This window comes from Esox lucius, chromosome 17 (genome assembly GCF_011004845.1).
Source record: "Esox lucius isolate fEsoLuc1 chromosome 17, fEsoLuc1.pri, whole genome shotgun sequence".
Classification (NCBI taxonomy): Eukaryota; Metazoa; Chordata; class Actinopteri; order Esociformes; family Esocidae; genus Esox; species Esox lucius.
This window is the reverse complement of record NC_047585.1, coordinates 25,818,191-25,827,847: the sequence shown is the minus strand read 5'-3', so window position 1 is coordinate 25,827,847 and position 9,657 is coordinate 25,818,191. Positions and strand designations below refer to the sequence as shown.

At 37.9% G+C, this 9,657-nt stretch overlaps 1 protein-coding gene across 2 annotated transcripts in view; it reads left to right on the top strand.

Moving 5' to 3' along the window:
• Positions 1-4,246: 4,246 nt before the first annotated feature.
• The window catches only part of slc41a1 (solute carrier family 41 member 1), a 37,428-nt gene continuing 32,017 nt past the window's right edge, over positions 4,247-9,657 (top strand). The window contains exon 1 of one of the 2 annotated variants that reach the window (XM_034287577.1): positions 4,247-4,328. The gene's annotated coding sequence lies outside the window, so the exon portion shown is untranslated. Of the gene's footprint in view, positions 4,329-6,152; positions 6,488-9,657 lie in introns of those variants that run through there. The other variant, XM_013138163.3, reaches the window with a different exon arrangement.

Genomic DNA, 9,657 nt, shown 5'->3' with positions numbered 1-9,657 from the left:
GAGTAAGAAAGTTGCATGCATAGAGAGATAGGCCTAGTCCAAAAATTGCTTTAAGGGACTTGTGAACTTAGACAAATTGTAAATATTCATTATTCGACTTTCAGAATTCAATTGTTGATAGCAGCTCATTGCTTTACAATTGTACATTGAATCCACTTATTTTGTACAGAGAGAGAGGGAGACATTTCAAATGTTATATGGTTACTTTTTAGAAAACGTAAACAATCTAAATCTGACCACTATGTAAACAGACTATCTGATGTTAATGTGAATCCCGCCAAATTCTGGAAAACCCTGAAGAACAGTTCTTACAACTTACTGCCACAACAGATAGTTTTGGACTCTGGACTCATTACTGTCAATAATGCACTTTATTGCACCACTTTATCTCTTTGAAAGGAATTCCACGCCTACGCCTAAGAAAAAAAAGATATATGTTAATAATAAGCATTTATACCGGAACAAACAGATGTTAGGTCTTTCCCTAAGTACAGTGCGTTTCGAGAGTTGCCTACCCTTTCATCCCCCCCCCCCCCCATTTGTTACAGCCTCATTCTAAAATAGGTTTGATTTTTTTCTCATCAATCTACACCTCATAATGACAAAGCAAAAACTGCTTTTTAGAATGTGTAGCATATATATGCTACACATTGCTCCAGAGCTCCAGAGTTCCTGTATGGAGATGGGAGAACCTTCCAGAAGGTCAACCATCTCTGCAGCTTGACTCACCAAAAATCTGGTGTCACTGCTAAATATATACAGTTGTGTTATTTTGGTATCTGACAACTGCATTATAAGCAAATGTCAATCTGGATTTAGCCCTGTACCATCAAGCCTCAATTACACACTACTCCATTTTCGCCCGGCCTTGATGGTACTGGATGAGAGACAGGTTTGATGATAAACATTGTGAGGAATGAGGAAAAATAAGGATAGTCCTATTTGGAGTGGCGGGCATTGCCATTTTCAAGGTCACTAGGGAACTCCCACTCCAGGGAAGGGCGTGTTCTCTCACGTGTCCACACGTTTCAGACAACGCTTACCTACCTATACTACTGATAAATTAATTGATTAATTGATGAAGGCATAACTTAATTGCTGTTTACAAATATATGAATAATTTGTGTGGCTTCTTACCTATTTTGAGACTGCTGGATACGCACAGTGACATCCAGAATTTTGATACCTTGATACCTTTAGAGGACAAAAACTATATCTATGTCAATATCATTACTTAGCTAATTTAATTAATTGAAGTAATGATGGTATCATTAAACCTGAAGTATGTTTGCACCACTTTAACACTGACATAATCTACATTTTTTTACATACACATGATCAAGAGCAAGGATGTGCAGTGTGTGGTGCCAATGGGACATATGGGGGCGCTATACCAGAATCTTTTTTTTACACATTACTCCTGAGCACAGATGACCAGGCCTATAAGACCAATCATTCCACTTTTGCCGGTTGCCATAGCGCCTCTATGGTAGCTTTTAATAGATTTTTGTATTTTTTCATGTGAAATTTACTTGAATAACTTTGTGTTGCTAATCAAGTTCTGATCAATTGTATCAAATATATATATAATTTAACTGAAAATGTTAATTTCTGTAATCAGCTCAGTTGAAGTTTCACCTTACCTGCAGCTCTAAAATGGACTGAAATGAAGGACATTGAGATCTACTCAAGATAATTTCCTCATTGTTTTAAGAGTATTAAACAATCCATTAGTAAGGAGCTTTTTTTATGGGCTTCTGCCACCTGTAGTCCTTTAGAAAAATGCCAAACATTGTGGATGACTGTGATAGGAAAATTATTCAAGAAACATCATTGCCCACAAAGTTCTTTTGGCTTCTATTTCTACTTGAACCAACTCTACGCAATGTAGAATGTGACTGTCTTGAGCAAGTTAAACATGTCCATATTCGATCTCTTAATCAGGCCCCTTTAAGACTGGCACTGTTTAACATGATCAGAAGAAGTTGCCATGGTGACCCTGTCCAACTGCTTGTCCATAGGCCAATGCCTCTAGCGCCACCTACAGGCCAAGGTTGTAATTTTCAAATGCTCATAACATTTGCCCCAATTGTCCTAGAGACATAAAACTGGTATCATATGATGCGAAAACAGGTGCTGAACAACTTTGCCAAGGCCGTTTTTATTTCTGTCCGACTACATTTTTTGAATTTTCTGAAAAACATACTTTTGAGAACTAGTCCTAGGCCGATTCTCCCATTTCCACGAAACTTCACATATAGCATCTGTGGATACTGCCCATCAATAATTATTTTTAAAAAATCTATATTTCAAAACACAGCAGATGTCATATGTCAACAACTTCCTGCATCCTACAATTTCTCAGGAAGTAAAAGCATATCTCCAAAACCATATCTCATATTCTCACCAAATTTGACATGCATAATTGGCATGACAAGATAAGGACACGTGCAGTGTGTGGAGCCAATTCGCCATATGCGGGCACTATACCAGAAAATCACTTTAAATGCTCATTACTCCTGAACATAAACAGATAATCAGGCCATTAAGATCTATCAGGCATATTCTTGTATGGCACTCTTATAGCTTGGACCCCTTAATTGCTGTGTGCAGCTACATTTGTTTACCTCCTTCATTTAAGCATTGTAATCGTTATAGGCATTTAGGCCTTGAAACATTTGGCCTTGAAATTCAAAACAGTACTGTAATTTAATAAATACGCGAATAAGAGAATACTACTGCATATGCTATCTTGGTAAAAAAAATTAAGACCTTTGAACTGTCATAATGACAAAATATATAAGAAATAAAATACCCAATTTCCAAAAGCTTTATTTCCAAATACAGCTAATTTACAGGTTCCTCAGCATCAGTCTTTTCATCATCTTGTCTCGTGTCTGGGTCAGGTTACTCAGAATCAGTGTTCTCATCATCTCATCTCAGGTTTGGATCAGGCCATAAAATCTCATCAATGTCACACATAGTTTACTTGTTCCAGGCAGCGTGGGGAAAATGCCCTTGTGTGCCTTAGAAAACCCTGGACAGACGCCACAAACACATCACCACAGGCGTACACATTGCCTCCTTTAGGTTGTGCTGTGCGTAGGGGTTGTGGTCATACACTCTCCATCGCCTCATGCTAGTCCTCTTCCTCTCTGTTGTCTTGCACCTGCAGCATTGTTAGGATCCATTGTTCCAAAACACATGGACATGCCACTAGGTCCTTTTTATTGATCCTGCAACTCTGATTAGTGTGTTAACAATTTGAAGCTTAGTGCTTGCATCTTGAGAAAGGTGTGGTCGTTGAGTTTAGTTTGTGATGACTTGAGGTAATTATATTGAGAGCATTTACTGAATTAATATATAGTGCGATTAATAATATATTTGTCCTCTTTTGTGTAAGGTTTTGCAGAAAGAGTTTTGAATATTGAAAAGTGTTGAAACAGGTCAATAGTGTTTACAGTTATGGGAATGACATAAGGATATGGGTTTTGTGCTACATTAACCAGTGTTTGTGTTTAAACAATTGAGAAAAACTGTAATGACACAATTGGAATAACTTAACACAGGCACCGGCCAGCATTTTCAGAATAATAATATTATTAATAATAATAATAACATAAACAAAACGAACAATTAAAATAGGCTTCTGCAGCTTTGCTGCTTGGACCCCTAAAGCTAACAATTACAATAAAGGGTTCCTCAGCTTTGCTGCTTGGGCCACTAAATATAGCCTACAGAATCAGGGATTAGATTAACCAACTTTTGCTGAGAATAGCTAAAAAACGATGTTGGAAACTTTCTTTATTTGACGCTGAAATGCATTCACCAATCCTGAAAGAATTTGGATCGCTATTGACAGATTATTCAAGTCAGCATAGCCAGCCCTTGTCTGCACGTTGTCAATAGTTGAAAACAGCAGGCAGGGGTAGCGGAACAACTAATTTCAGCGCTAGGTTCTTATGCTATTCATTTTGGATTATTCAATTTCTGGTTATCTTCTGCCCCTTACGCTGTCGTAAATGCGTAAAATTTGATGTTGGTCGACCATTGACATTATATATTTTTTCTAAAATAGAAAAATTGGAAATAGTTCTTGATACTACAATGTATTGCGCACTTCCATAGCTAGCAAGACCATAGACTTTATTATGTCTATGAGCAAGACCAGTTAGTTTTGCTAGACGTTCTCGCGGGATTGGAGAGCCAGCGGGTAAAATGTTTTGACTGGTAGGAAGCATACTACGCCGCAAAAGCAAAGATGCTGATCTCCAATTACATACTAAATACCACGTACTACAAGAACGTACTTCTCGGATGATGGTAAAGTACGTACTGTTTAGTACATAAGCTAGTATGCCAGTATTGGGACCGTCTGGGACAGACTACCTCGTCATGAAATTGCGTCTCAACTTTATATTTTGTTTTGCATTAACATCATGCTAGACACCATTAAGCATTGTGTTAAACGGACTAACGTTTCTTATAAAGTTTACTTCCACCACAAATAGCATCTATGAACTGTATGGCTTTTGCCACTGGCCGTTTTATTAGCGTATTAGCTAGTAATAAGCCTACTATGTACTTACTACTTGGAATAGTCATAAGAATTGAGCAATTGCTAGCGAGACTAAAGACCAAAGCTATTGAATTTAATGGCACAACGTTCGTTTTTCTTTCATGACATTGATGCAATAAGTATCAATATAGGTGACGATAACAAACTTTTTCGTCAAGTTAAAAGATGAGAGAATCATGGAAACTAATATTTTACTGTGTGCAAGGGGGGTGGTCAACATTACCCCAAAAAGCATGCACGTGGGGCATACTTCGAAAATCCACCCGAAGTATAGACCATCCGGGAACGTTTGGCGTACTGTTTTCAGCATACTATGGTCTGAGACATACTAATCTTCTTGCATACTAATCTGGTATACTATATAGTATGCAAGTATGCGATTTTAGTTTTAGCCTTTGTGGTTTTCCATTACCATTTTAAGAATACGTGAACATACTGCGCAGATTTGTTTACATCCCGTTTTGAGGTACATAGCCCGCCAACGTTAGATGGAGCGGAAGTGGTGGATAGCGGTTTAGTCAATGCACTACCTCCGCAATATCTCTTGTAATTAAATCCACATAAAAGAAATACAATTTTCGAGAGTAATTTAAATGAAATTTCTGTTGACAAAACAAATCAATAATCACTTAAGAAAAACTATTTATTTGGGACACAATATCATAATTTTTTTTCTTCCAAAACCCCAGGGTAGGCAATGCCTACCCTGCCTACCCAGACTGCACGTGACTGTTAGTACACTAGTTGTAAATGATTTGCCAATGCCTTAGATGAAAAATCTAATTTTGTTTCTAATTTTGTTTCTCTATGAACTGTCAAAGGTTTTCGATAAAGTTGATCATTCTATTATTCTGAAAACACTTGCTGTTTGAATGCAAAGGTTGGCCCTATACTTTTTAATATGTCCTTAAAATGTATATATTATTAGGTGTTCCAGTTATTTTGTCCAGCTCCTGTAGACTTAAACTTGGACTAATCCATGAACACTCAGATACATGAACACTCAGATCTGACTAATTGAATACATCTTGGCTTTGGGTCCTGTGAAGAAACTCAATGTGGTGTGTCTGGTGGGGTATTTACTGTGTGTCAGTGGGCATACATATTAAATATGTACCATAACCACTATGGGGCTCAATAGTAACTAGCTATAGCCTTCTCTGTAAAAAGCCTATAGAGAAAAACATACTTAATGTGAATTATGCACATGCACAGATGTTTAGGGCTCTTTATGCAAGATATATAGCCCTTATTCTCTGAAGGTCAGTGCTGTGGTCTATGTTTTAGTATGCTTCTTAGAATAACCTACTATTTAGGATAATACAGAATGTTTGAATATCATGGCCTTGAAGGATGTACTGCATGTATTGGTGAGTTGCTTGAAATTCCACATCAGTTACACTAAATAATTACAGTTAAACAATCACAATGCTGTTTCATCCCTAATTTACTGTTAAACTAAAACCCAGTTAATTTTCCGGTCTGGTAAATTATTGGGAACACAAGGCCTGGCATGATTGCACCTCATGGGCATTAACACGCGCGCAAACCACATACAGACCGTGAAACATTGGGATCATAGAAACACGCAAGTACACGTCATCTCTGGTGGACCCGCCTTGTGACTTCCTAGCTAGCTGGATTATAGATGCGCATTTAGCGGTTCGCGGGGTTCTATTATGGAACAATGTGACAGGTCGGTTGACAGCCTTAACTGCGCCGGGTTAACGATTAAGCCTGACACGGGCGGTTACCGTAGCCTACATAAGGCATGAACACCTGCGCCCACGCTTCAGGCGGTAGCACACATTATAACGAAGTGCAGGATATGAGACAATCGTTCTGAGGCGTTCAGAAGTGCGCTCTGTTCTGTGTGGGTTCTTTTCTCTGTGGACCTCCGCGTCTTAGGTAAATAACAATGTATGATATGCCCGGTGTACTGGTACCGATCCAGTTGTATTGGATTGGGACGAGGGATGCTTTTCATTTCGTGTGGACTTCAAGCTATTTTCCTGTGTTTATTTCTCCCCCTTCTCTGTCTCTGTGTGTATGTGAGTTTGTGCTTGTTAAATGTTTATTGTCGTTAAGAGGTTATTGTGTTTGTTTTGTTATGGCCCCTTATTAGAGAATATTTGCTGCCTGGTGTTACCGTTATGTTATGGCTATATAGCTGCCACGCCAGTTTCTTGCATTATTTCAGCAGGGCTACAAATGGGGGATTGGCTGTTATAATTATGGAAATAAAAACATCCAGAAGGTCTATAATTTAATACAAATTTCGTGTTGGAATTAACACAAACATAGGAGCCCCCCCCCCCCCCCTCTATTCAGCCACGAGCAAGCTTGTACTAATTTACGCCTTTATGTTGGGCTGTGGAGTATTGGTCTTGACTACTAAACAGAGGATTGTTCCAGGACCGGGGGAAGCAAATGCGCACTGACGTTTGAGCGTATCCTCTACGGATGTCGTAACATGGAGAGAATCAGCATTACCTTGACTAATGGCAGATTATTTATAGCTGGACAGAGGAAACTAACCGGCGTGTTTGGCGCTAAACCGTTTGTAAACGCACCCATAGGCGTCACACCTCTACGTAGTGCCAACAGAGTCAGTTTAAAACGATAGATCAGTTGTCGCCATAAATTGCTTATAACATGTTATAATATTAAAATTCAAGATGAACTAGACAGCTGTAACTCAAGGCTGATTAAGTATGTATGTATTATGTGAATCCATAGATAATGCTAATTTCAAGAAATGATACTGTGGTAGAATGTGGTAGAACTATGAATGTACTCTGTTGGAGGATAACAGGGGGAGACCAGGGTTAACTGTTCCACAGGTTGGTTGTCACACTTTATTAATCCCAGTCTAGAGGGTGCTATGTAATATTTGAAAGCTTCAAGTATGTGTAGTTGAATTTATGCATACACCTGGTCAATTAATCTGACCAACAATTCAGGTGAGGGATATTTATGGTTTTCATGGGTAAAAGTACAATAAGTGCTTTATAATTGCTTGAATGTATGTATTTTCATTAACACTTGTGTTTCTTCAAAATAATTAAGGGAAAGCTCCCTTCCAAACTTCTACAGTTACCTAACATGTTAACTTACACAAAAGACAGATTTTCTGATGGCACAGTGGGGCAGGGGGACACCAGAATATTATCTATGTTATATGGATTTGTGGCCTCATAAACATTTTCTGTCAAATACTCCCACAATATTATCTGATTAAAGTTAGTGATGCAATAACAGAAATTATGTCTAGTTTTACCTGTATACTTTTCACTTTTCTCTACAGATAAACCCCACAGAAAAATATTTTAAACCCCTGTTTCTTGTCATGTGCCACCGCAATATGTAGATGTTGGAAAAATGGCTGACCCTGCTCTCTGCTCACTTTGACGTTCAGATGAGTTAGGCACTGACTAGGTCTATCTCCTCCCTTATAAACCAAGTGGTTTTAATCCTGAATGCTGATTGGCTGATAGCCATGGTATATGTGCCCCGTAAGCCACGGGTATGACATCACATAACGTTTTACTGCTCTAATTGCTTTGGCAACCAATTTATGAGAGAAATAATGTATCTTGGGTTTTAGTGGTATATTTCCAGTTTACCATGTGAAAGCTCTGTGTCCCAGCACATATATTGATGATATACCACAACCCTCTTGTGCCTTATCGCTTAAATATACGCTTTTTAGAACACCGCCACGGCAGTGTGTCGGTAGGGGCAACTAATAACCTTCCATTCAATTTAAAGAAGTGGCACATCAGAAACATCTACACCATTTCAGACAAGATAATTCTGCTCCGACATAGTTCAGCATTGAACTATAACCGTTGCAGACTGATTGCTACATATTGTTTTTATTCTGTTTTTGAATATGGCAGTGTGACACAAGGCTTTTATTTCAACTGTATTAATAAAACATAAAGTACTTTTTCAGGATAGTGGTCTGCAGCCATTCATTTCAAATAGATATGTAGCCTTGACTAGCGATTTGTTCAGCGGACAGCTTAGCTGCACGATTCAGGCTTGCGATGCAGTTTACTATTTAGACTAGGTCATTATTACCCTCGCCTATAAACAATGAATAGAGTTGCTGTTATGTTTGGCTAAAATCTCTTGCCTGTTGGACATCCAAAGTTCGATCCCAAATTAACATTTAAATACATTTTCCGTTAATAAACGCGATTATTCAGAATAATTTCAAACAGATTAAGTAATAATTAACCTCTGAATAAAGAAATTAAACATTAGCAGATTATGCATATTACTGCAAAGTGATTTCAAATTGCAATGTGCCTAACATTTGAGATGGTACGGTTATCAGTTTACAAGGCTACAGCTTTGTTTTTTTGTTCTTCATTGTTCACTGCAATGGATCTATCAAGTATTGAAGTCTGTACTTATAGGCTGTTGAATAAGCCTGGCCTGAAAATGGAGGCACTGGCAATTCAGAATAATCAATTGATTTAAGAGATTCTTAAAGAACCATTCTTAAAGAACCAAACGCAAATATTGTTTCTCATTATGATTACTTGAGATAATAGGATTGGTTGTGCTTGCTGCATATTGATTAATGATTGATAATATATTATGCTGGTGACTGACACTGACTATGCAATACCTGACTGTATTTATATGATAACCCATTAAATGTGTGCATTCTGGCCATAAGTGAACAATACGTGAATATCAAAGGACTTATCCTAAAGTAACTAAGTAACTCAATGCCTTACTTTCAACAGCAAGTAAAAACTAGTTACTTTATGGTAACTGTAACTACTAACCGTAATTTGTAACTTTTAAAAGTAACGTTCCCCAACACTGATCCTAGGGTACTTATCCATGTCCTTCAGCATGAACTCACAAACTGCTACAATTACTAGAGTATTGATTGTTGACATACATTTTTTGATGTGGGAACAACAAAAACATTGATATATAGCGAATGGATGACCTGTTCTGATTAAACTCACTGTGAGAGGCCATGGTTTAGTAACATTATGGAATACTGAAGTGCATCCTAAAACACAGAATTTCTTGTTGGTCAGTTGGAAAAC